Raw genomic sequence first — 8,109 nt, 5'->3', positions numbered from 1 at the left:
TAATGCTAAAAAAGAAATCAGGCTTGTATTGTTTTCCTCTGTTGTGATATTTTAAACATAACTTTTAAAAATAATGGTTACTGGGATTTATTAAGTATGCTTAAAGTATTTCAGCCACTAACGTTTCCTTGTGAACCCCTTTACTATTATTGTAAGAATGTTTTTATTTTCGTTATGTTACCAAGGTCAAATTATCAGATGTTTTCTAAACTATCAGTTTTTTTCCCCCAGTTCTTTCAACGTCTTATGTACAATATCTATCAAAAAATGTGTTCACTAGTGAATGTGAAGTAGGGAGCTGTCAAACGGAATTTTATAGTGATATTTTATAATGCTGTTTTAGTTTCGTTAAATCTTTTGTTCATCACTGTCTTGCACGTTCATTGAGGGGGGGCGGGGGGGGGGGCAGGGGTAATCCTTCCAGAAGGATAATATAATTTATGCAGTTTGCAGCGTCCCACTTCCTGTGCTTTCCCCTCTTCAGCCTGTGTTGGCCAGACAGCGTTGGTGCTCTGGATGTCTGCGGTCTTCCTGCTGCCCTCTTCTCATCACCGTCGTCATTTGTGCTCTAGTTTCGTCTTCATCAGTTTTCACCATCGAAGTCGTCGTTTTCCTCTTGTGTTGTGCAGTGCTTCAGTTTATGTATTCATCAAACGTCTTTAGTTCACTGGTAGCATTCTACGGACTGTTTGCCGCTGGACGGCCGTGTGTTAAAGCTCTGTTTTTTTTTGTGTGTGTTATTATTTATCCATTCTGTCATTTAAGTGTTGTTGCAGCCAGGGTTGTGGTTATTGTTTATTAGTCAAGTTCTGTGTGTGACTGAATAAATGTGTGTGAACTCTGAATTATGTTTAGTCTGTGTCTGTGTCGTCTGGGTGTTAGTGCTGGGTTGGGTGGGGGTTTCTAGTCCGCTCTCTTACGGAGCATGACACTGAGTTTACAGACCGAACAAAGCAAACCAAAGAAACAAACATAACCGAAAGAGCGAATGCAAAGAGTTAACAAAACGAAATAAAACAAACGTCGCTGAGTTTACAGACCGAACAAAGCAAACCAAAGAAACAAACATAACCGAAAGAGCGAATGCAAAGAGTTAACAAAACGAAATAAAACAAATGTCGCTGAGTTTACAGACCGAACAAAGCAAACCAAAGAAACAAACATAACCGAAAGAGCGAATGCAAAGAGTTAACAAAACGAAATAAAACAAATGTCGCTGAGTTTACAGACTGGACAAAGCAAACCAAAGAAACAAATATAACCGAACCAGCGAATTGAAAGTATTAACAAAACGAAACAAAGAAAGACGGACATCAAAGAGTTAATATGAGAGTGTCAACCCACGATGGCAGATGTCACGTAACCCTCCCTGCCCACGTCATTGAGACACACGTTTGGCCAATCTAGTTTACAGCTGTCAGCAATTTATTCAAGGCGGGTTTGTTTCTTCCCTCTTCCTTCCTTCCTTTCTTTCGCTTTGATCTTTCGACATAACGTATTCCACAGGTGCTGAGGAAACAGATTTCTCTATGTCGCTGTGTCCTGAATCGGACAAAAAAACAAAAACCCAAAAAACCCCGGATTATATCACATTAAATTTGTAATGGAAAACGGCATCTTGCTCAATCACCCAAATGTGTGTTTTCTGATAAACAGATGTGCAAAATGTCACCAATACCGGTCAGCCCGTACTCAGTAAGGAGTGTCTGGCGGTAGACGTGTCATGTAAACCCAGGCAGTATTCTTAGAGCTCAGGAAATCCGAGGTCTTTGACGTGTACATGGCTGAATAGGGACATCCCACTCAAAAGTGTGCGTTCTTGTAGATATCATCGTGCTAACCAACACACAACACCAACCTTACATCGGATACCATCCTGCTAACCAACACACAACACCAACCTTACATCGGATACCATCCTGCTAACCAACACCAACCTTACACCGGATACCATCCTGCTAACCAACACCAACCTTACATCGGATACCATCCTGCTAGCCAACACAAAACACCAACCTTACATCCTGCTAACCAACATCAACCTTACATCGGATACCATCCTGCTAACCAACATCAACCTTACATCGGATACCATCCTGCTAACCAACACACAACACCGACCTTACATCGGATACCATCCTGCTAACCAACACCAACCTTACATCGGATACCATCCTGCTAACCAACACCAACCTTACATCGGATACCATCCTGCTAACCAACACCAACCTTACATCGGATACCATCCTGCTAACCAACACCAACCTTACATCGGATACCATCCTGCTAACCAACATCAACCTTACATCGGATACCATCCTGCTAACCAACACACAACACCGACCTTACATCAGATATCATCCTGCTAGCCAACACCGACCTTATAATAGTATACGAATTTCCAAGTTGCGCGTGGGACACATCAAAAGCAGAAGCATATAAACAATTATATTATTCGTAGATGAGGTAATTAATGATTTAAACGGAACTAATGAAGAAGATACATATTACCGGATGTAGATTTGTCAAAAAATCTATCTTCAAACAAAAATCCTTCTTTTACATAGGGGTGTCACGTGCTCCAAAATATTTGGCGGTGTTGCGGGCGGGGGAGGGGAGGGGAGGGCGGGGGAGGTGGGGGGCAAAACTTCATGCGACCGAAGATTGTGATGGGCTACACACACACACACACACACACACACACACATGAAATCTAAGAGAAGAGCAGTTGCACCTCACCACACAACATCTCTTTTTAAGCCACGCCAAGAGTTAAGGCGGGAATCTGGACCACCTTGCTGTCAAGTTTTGATTAAGTACAACTGCAGCTTCAGTTATAATTATTATTTATTTATTTATTTATTTATGTAAGCTTATCTATTATTTATTCACCTTTTTTTTCTCAAGGCCTGACTAAGCGCGTTGGGTTACGCTGCTGGTCAGGCATCTGCTTGGCAGATGTGGTGTAGCGTATATGGATTTTTCCGAACGCAGTGACGCCTCCTTGAGCTACTGAAACTGAAACTGAAACTGAAGCAGCTTCAAATGATGTGTCATTGTCTCCGCAGATAGTTTGATGGCTGTCAGTGCAGCCTTGAAAGCACAATTACAACTTCCCAAAAATCCGGTGATGTCTACCCTGACATGTAGTTGTTAAATTCAGTCCACTTTAAAGATGTGTGCCTTGGAAAAGCATTATTCCCTCTACCCCATCTCTCATCTCTTTTTTTTTTCAAAGAAATCTTGAAATGAGGGTTACATGGAATATGACACTTCTTTTAATTAGAATCTGTGGGGTGGTATCTGTCTGAGTGCTTCGTGTCTTTACACGCATCTCAGCTGGGGACATATGTAAAACAAACACCCCCTTCCCCCCTCCCCCTCCCCCCTGCCCCCTCCCCCAACCCCTCTCCCCCCCCCCCATACCCCCCCACCATACACACACACACACTTTCCTCCTTATCCGTCTCCTCTACCCATTTTGACTGGTCGAATTATTGTTGGTGGGGGAGGGCAGGGGGGGGGGGTGAACTGGAATTGGAATTTATTCATCAAGGCCAAAGCCCCATATGATGGGGTATGAACATAAAAACATCTCTCTTTTTTTCTTCTTTTTTTTCTTTTTTTTTCTTTTTTTTTAAGCAAGGAAGAAAATGGTATATATAAGCCAGGATGTACACATGAAAACGTAAGTGCCGAGACAGACAGACAGACAGACAGACAGACAGAGAGAAATGGTATGGAAATCGTGCGATGCATTTCAACCGTGTTTATGACCAATGGAAGGAACCTGAGCGACGACAGTTATTACTGCCAATATATGTCTATATATGTCTAATAGTGCAACAGTATTTACAGCTTTTCAGGTTATTGAAACAGCTGCTCGGGAAATGAAACTACTTATTGATGCCAAGCATATGAACCGCAGGCTAATATGTCATATATTGTATATACAATATATATATATATATATATATATATAGAGAGAGAGAGAGAGAGAGAGAGAGAGAGAGATAAGGATGGTGGCTGTTATTGAACAATGATTCTTAGATTCTGAAGGAAAATGATATGGAACGATTTCCGTTCGCCTGTCTTTGAATGCGATATCAAAAGTTCATGACACTATCAAGTACACTAACTTTCATTGGACGCGACAGATGTGTACCCAAGTACGGTGATAAAAGTTCAAGTTGTCAAAACTGAATGGGTAAACAGTTTTTTCTTATAGAATAAGTGAAGTTCCAGGAGTCAAAATGGTTTCAACTTCATATAACATTTGCATGGGAAAGCCATTGATATTTCTGCTTACAGGTTATTTTCTTGAAGATTCACCTGTGAATGACATTGAAGTTAAGCTTTGGAAATGTTGAAAGAAAAAAAAAACCGCATGAAAATGGCAGCGTTAGATTTACACAAAACCTCTAATATTTCCACTAGAACGCAACGTAAAGACTGATTCAGTCTTGAGTGAACAATTTTGCGAAGAAAATGTTATCTCTAAATTAAAGAGAGCAGGTACAATAAAACTTCTTCTTTTTTTTCAAAATGGTGGGTGGTTGTAAGATGGGGTGTGGGATGAAGGGGGTATTTGGTACACTGTAAAAACTGAAGGAATTACAGAAATTTCCCTTTTTTCAGGACGATACATGACAGCAGAAATGTACATTACACAGAGCTGATAATCATATCAAATATATTGAACGTGACTGTATCTTGTACTTAATCTGTTCTCCTGTTGTTATGTAGAGAGCTTCGCTAACGACACTCAGCTCTGTCAGTCGGCTTCTATTGCTGAAGCTGATCAACTGACGACACATGTGCAAGAGAGTGATAACAGACTTCCAAGTCTTGGTTGACCTTCAACAAACTACAGCTAAATGGTGAAAGACTGAACTGTTGCTCGCTTGCCCCAATAATTTTTTTTTTAAACTACCCGTCTCTCCCTCATTCTCTTCTGGTAAACAACACTGTTATTCCTGCCTCCCTATCAGTGCGGAGCTACGGTGTCAGTCTTATACACAGTCTATCATTTCAGCAACACCTGTTAAATATTTGCAAATCAGCTTATCCTGAGTTGCGAAGAATTAGTTCTGTTCGCCATTACCTGTCTATGGAAGCAGCCAAAGCATTAGTCTGTCCAGGATTGATTAAAAATCTATTATAAATCCCTGTTGTAAAGAAGAAGCAACAGGGTCCGAGATCTTTCTCTTTTCAAGCCCAGTCATTGTGGAACAAACTGTCAGAGAATTTGGGACATTCCGTCTCGCTGAAATCTTTTAAGCCTGCTCTGAAATCTTTTCCGACAACAGTAATTTTTCGGTGCTGGTCTTGGTATGATCTGGTTCCAAATGCATGCTTCATTGTAAGGAAGCTGTTAACCATTAGTGTGTGGCGGGGTGCTTGAGAGTGTCCGTGCATTTGTGTGTATGTGTGTGCCTGAGTGCGTGTTGCAGTGGTAAGTTTTCTGGAGCGCGTCATGGGCAGGTGGGTGGTTTCCATTCTTCAGTTACGTGAATGTATTCTGGCGTGTTTCTCTGTGTAAGTGTGTGAGGGTGGGAGGGCGGGGGGCCGGGGGGGGGAGTGGGTAACGAAACGTAAAGCGCTTTAAGCAGTATTTCTGGGGGGGAAAACAAAACAAAAATGCACTATATTAATGTCCATTATCATTATGATCATTATTGTCATTGTGACAACTCATAATGTACTGGAATACCAGACACACCGGGACAAATGCAGGATTATATTTTTTCGCATGATATTTGTATTCCAAGCATTTTTGCGTACTTCATTAACTGTGACTTCTGTATTTCGTGTAGAAGAGAATGCTTCGAAGTGGTTTTGAAAGACTTCAGAACGTACTACATTTCCAAGAATGAAATTCTCTTCATAGTCATAGGCAGAGACACCTGTGGCATGTTAGGAGGCGCCTTGTTAGACAAATGAATCTGTTAACGCTTTTCAGTACTGGCCACAATGTAGACCAAACAAAAACTTAGTCTTACACATTTAGACACATTTTCAACATTAGAATTTCAGTGTATACATTTTGAAGTGAAGTTGTAGCGAAAGTGTACATTTATATATACACAGCAGAAAACGGATTCTTACACAAGTAGACACATATTTGACACATATCTGATACTTTGGGTGTTTTTTTTAAAGTAGATTCTGAAGGGAAGGTGCAGCGAAAGTGTACCTTTAAAAAAAAATGCATTGGATAATGATCACCTGTGGGGTCATTGATTGCTCCTGGCCATATTCATCAAAGGAAGCAAAAAGTAAAGAATCTTTTCTTGGTAGAAAATGGGGGGAAAAAAGCTGCTCCAAACTGCGTTTCCCTCTCGTTCTTATTCTTTTCTTTCTGTTCTTGTTCTTGCTCTGGTTCTTGTTCTTGTTCTTCTTGTTCTGGTTCTAGTTTTTCTTGTTTCTGTCACTGTTGTTACTGTACTTGTTTTGGTCGTCGTCTTCGTTGTTGTTATTTTTCTTCTTCTTCTTCTGGTGAAAGGTTATTGCATTTATTCGTTTTTTTCATTTTTTTCCCCCGAATTTGGAGATCGTATGTGTAGCGGATGTTGGGTGGGCGTGGAAGGGGTCTGAATGGAGGGGATCTTCACCGCTGTATCACGGGTGCTACCAGAATCGAACCATGGAGACTGCGGGTGGTGATTTGTTGTACGTACCACTCAGCCCTTTGGGTCAAAATTCAGTTTCACACGAGAAACGCAGACAAAATGTTGATGAAACCGACGAAACAAGGTAGCCAACTTAATACGTGGGTTTCAACGTGTGTGGAGTCATGGCCTAGAGGTAACGCGTCCGCCTAGGAAGCGAGAGAATCTGAGCGCACTGGTTCGAATCACGGCTTAGCCGCCGATATTTTCTCCCCCCTCTCACTAGACCTTGAGTGGTGGTATGGACGCTAGTCATTCGGATGAGACGATAAACCGAGGTCCCGTGTGCAGCATGCACTTAGCGCACGTAAAAGAACCCACGGCAACAAAGGAGTTGTTCCTGGCAAAATTCTGTAGAAAAATCCATTTCGGTAGGAAAAACAAATAAAACTGCACGCAGGAAAAAAATAAAAATGGATGGCGCTGTAGTGTAGCGACGCGCTCTCCCTGGGGAGAGCAGCCCGAATTTTACACAGAGAAATCTGTTGTGATAAAAAGAAATACAAATACAAGTGTGGGCAATACGCTTTTGAAACTGATAGTGACCGTTCACTCGGGTGACAGGAAACACGTGGGCGACTGAAAGAGCCTCATTGTTGGTTTGCATTTTGAGACAGAAATGTAAAACGCTTCATCTTCAGCGAACTCGCCCGGGAAAACAATGTTATCCTTATTAAAGAAAGGTGGAAGTGAGAATGAAATACAACTCCTGCTTTGAGTGTAGGGACACCGATACTAGATGAAAATTTAAATTTAAAAAAAAAGTATATAAAGGGAGTGCTGGGAGGGTGCAGGTGGTATGTGTGGGTGTGTGTGTGTTGGGGGGTGGGGGGGGGGGTGAGGGGGCGAAGGGTCACTGATGCTGACAAGATACATTTTGATGCGAACAAGTGAGGGCCCACCATAGGTGCCGAAGAGTACACACGCTTAACGAGAGACAGATCCGTACGGTACTTCTGACTCAGCAAGGATACAAAAAAAAAAAAAAAAAAAAAAAAAAAAAAAGGTTGTTCTATCCCCTTGCAAAGCCTTTTCTTTTGGCATCGATGTATTACTGAATTAGCTTTCATTGTCGAGATTAGAGACGTATCTCCTATCCGCGAGCACGCTGACGTGCTAGTGGCTAGTGGCGAAGGAGCAAGTGGCGATGGCGAGAGGTACATGCGCAAAGAAACGGGTGCGAAGCGTGTAGTACTTTCACCCTTCCCTCGCGGCAAAGTTGCTCTGAGGGCTACCTGGTCTCGCCTTGACTCGCGAGAAGCTCGCCATTCTTGCCCCTAGGAGGGGAAAAACCACAAAAACAAACCCGCACCATCCTAACGTGTCTCGCGAGAACCTCACCTAACTAGCATGAAAAACAACATCAACAAACAAACAAACAAAAACAAAAACACACACACACAAAAAAAAGTCTCAGTTTTGGTCTGTGGGTTCAAAC

The sequence above is a fragment of the Babylonia areolata genome, chromosome 19 (assembly GCF_041734735.1).
Source record: "Babylonia areolata isolate BAREFJ2019XMU chromosome 19, ASM4173473v1, whole genome shotgun sequence".
Classification (NCBI taxonomy): domain Eukaryota; kingdom Metazoa; phylum Mollusca; class Gastropoda; order Neogastropoda; family Buccinidae; genus Babylonia; species Babylonia areolata.
This window is presented reverse-complemented; position numbering follows the sequence as displayed.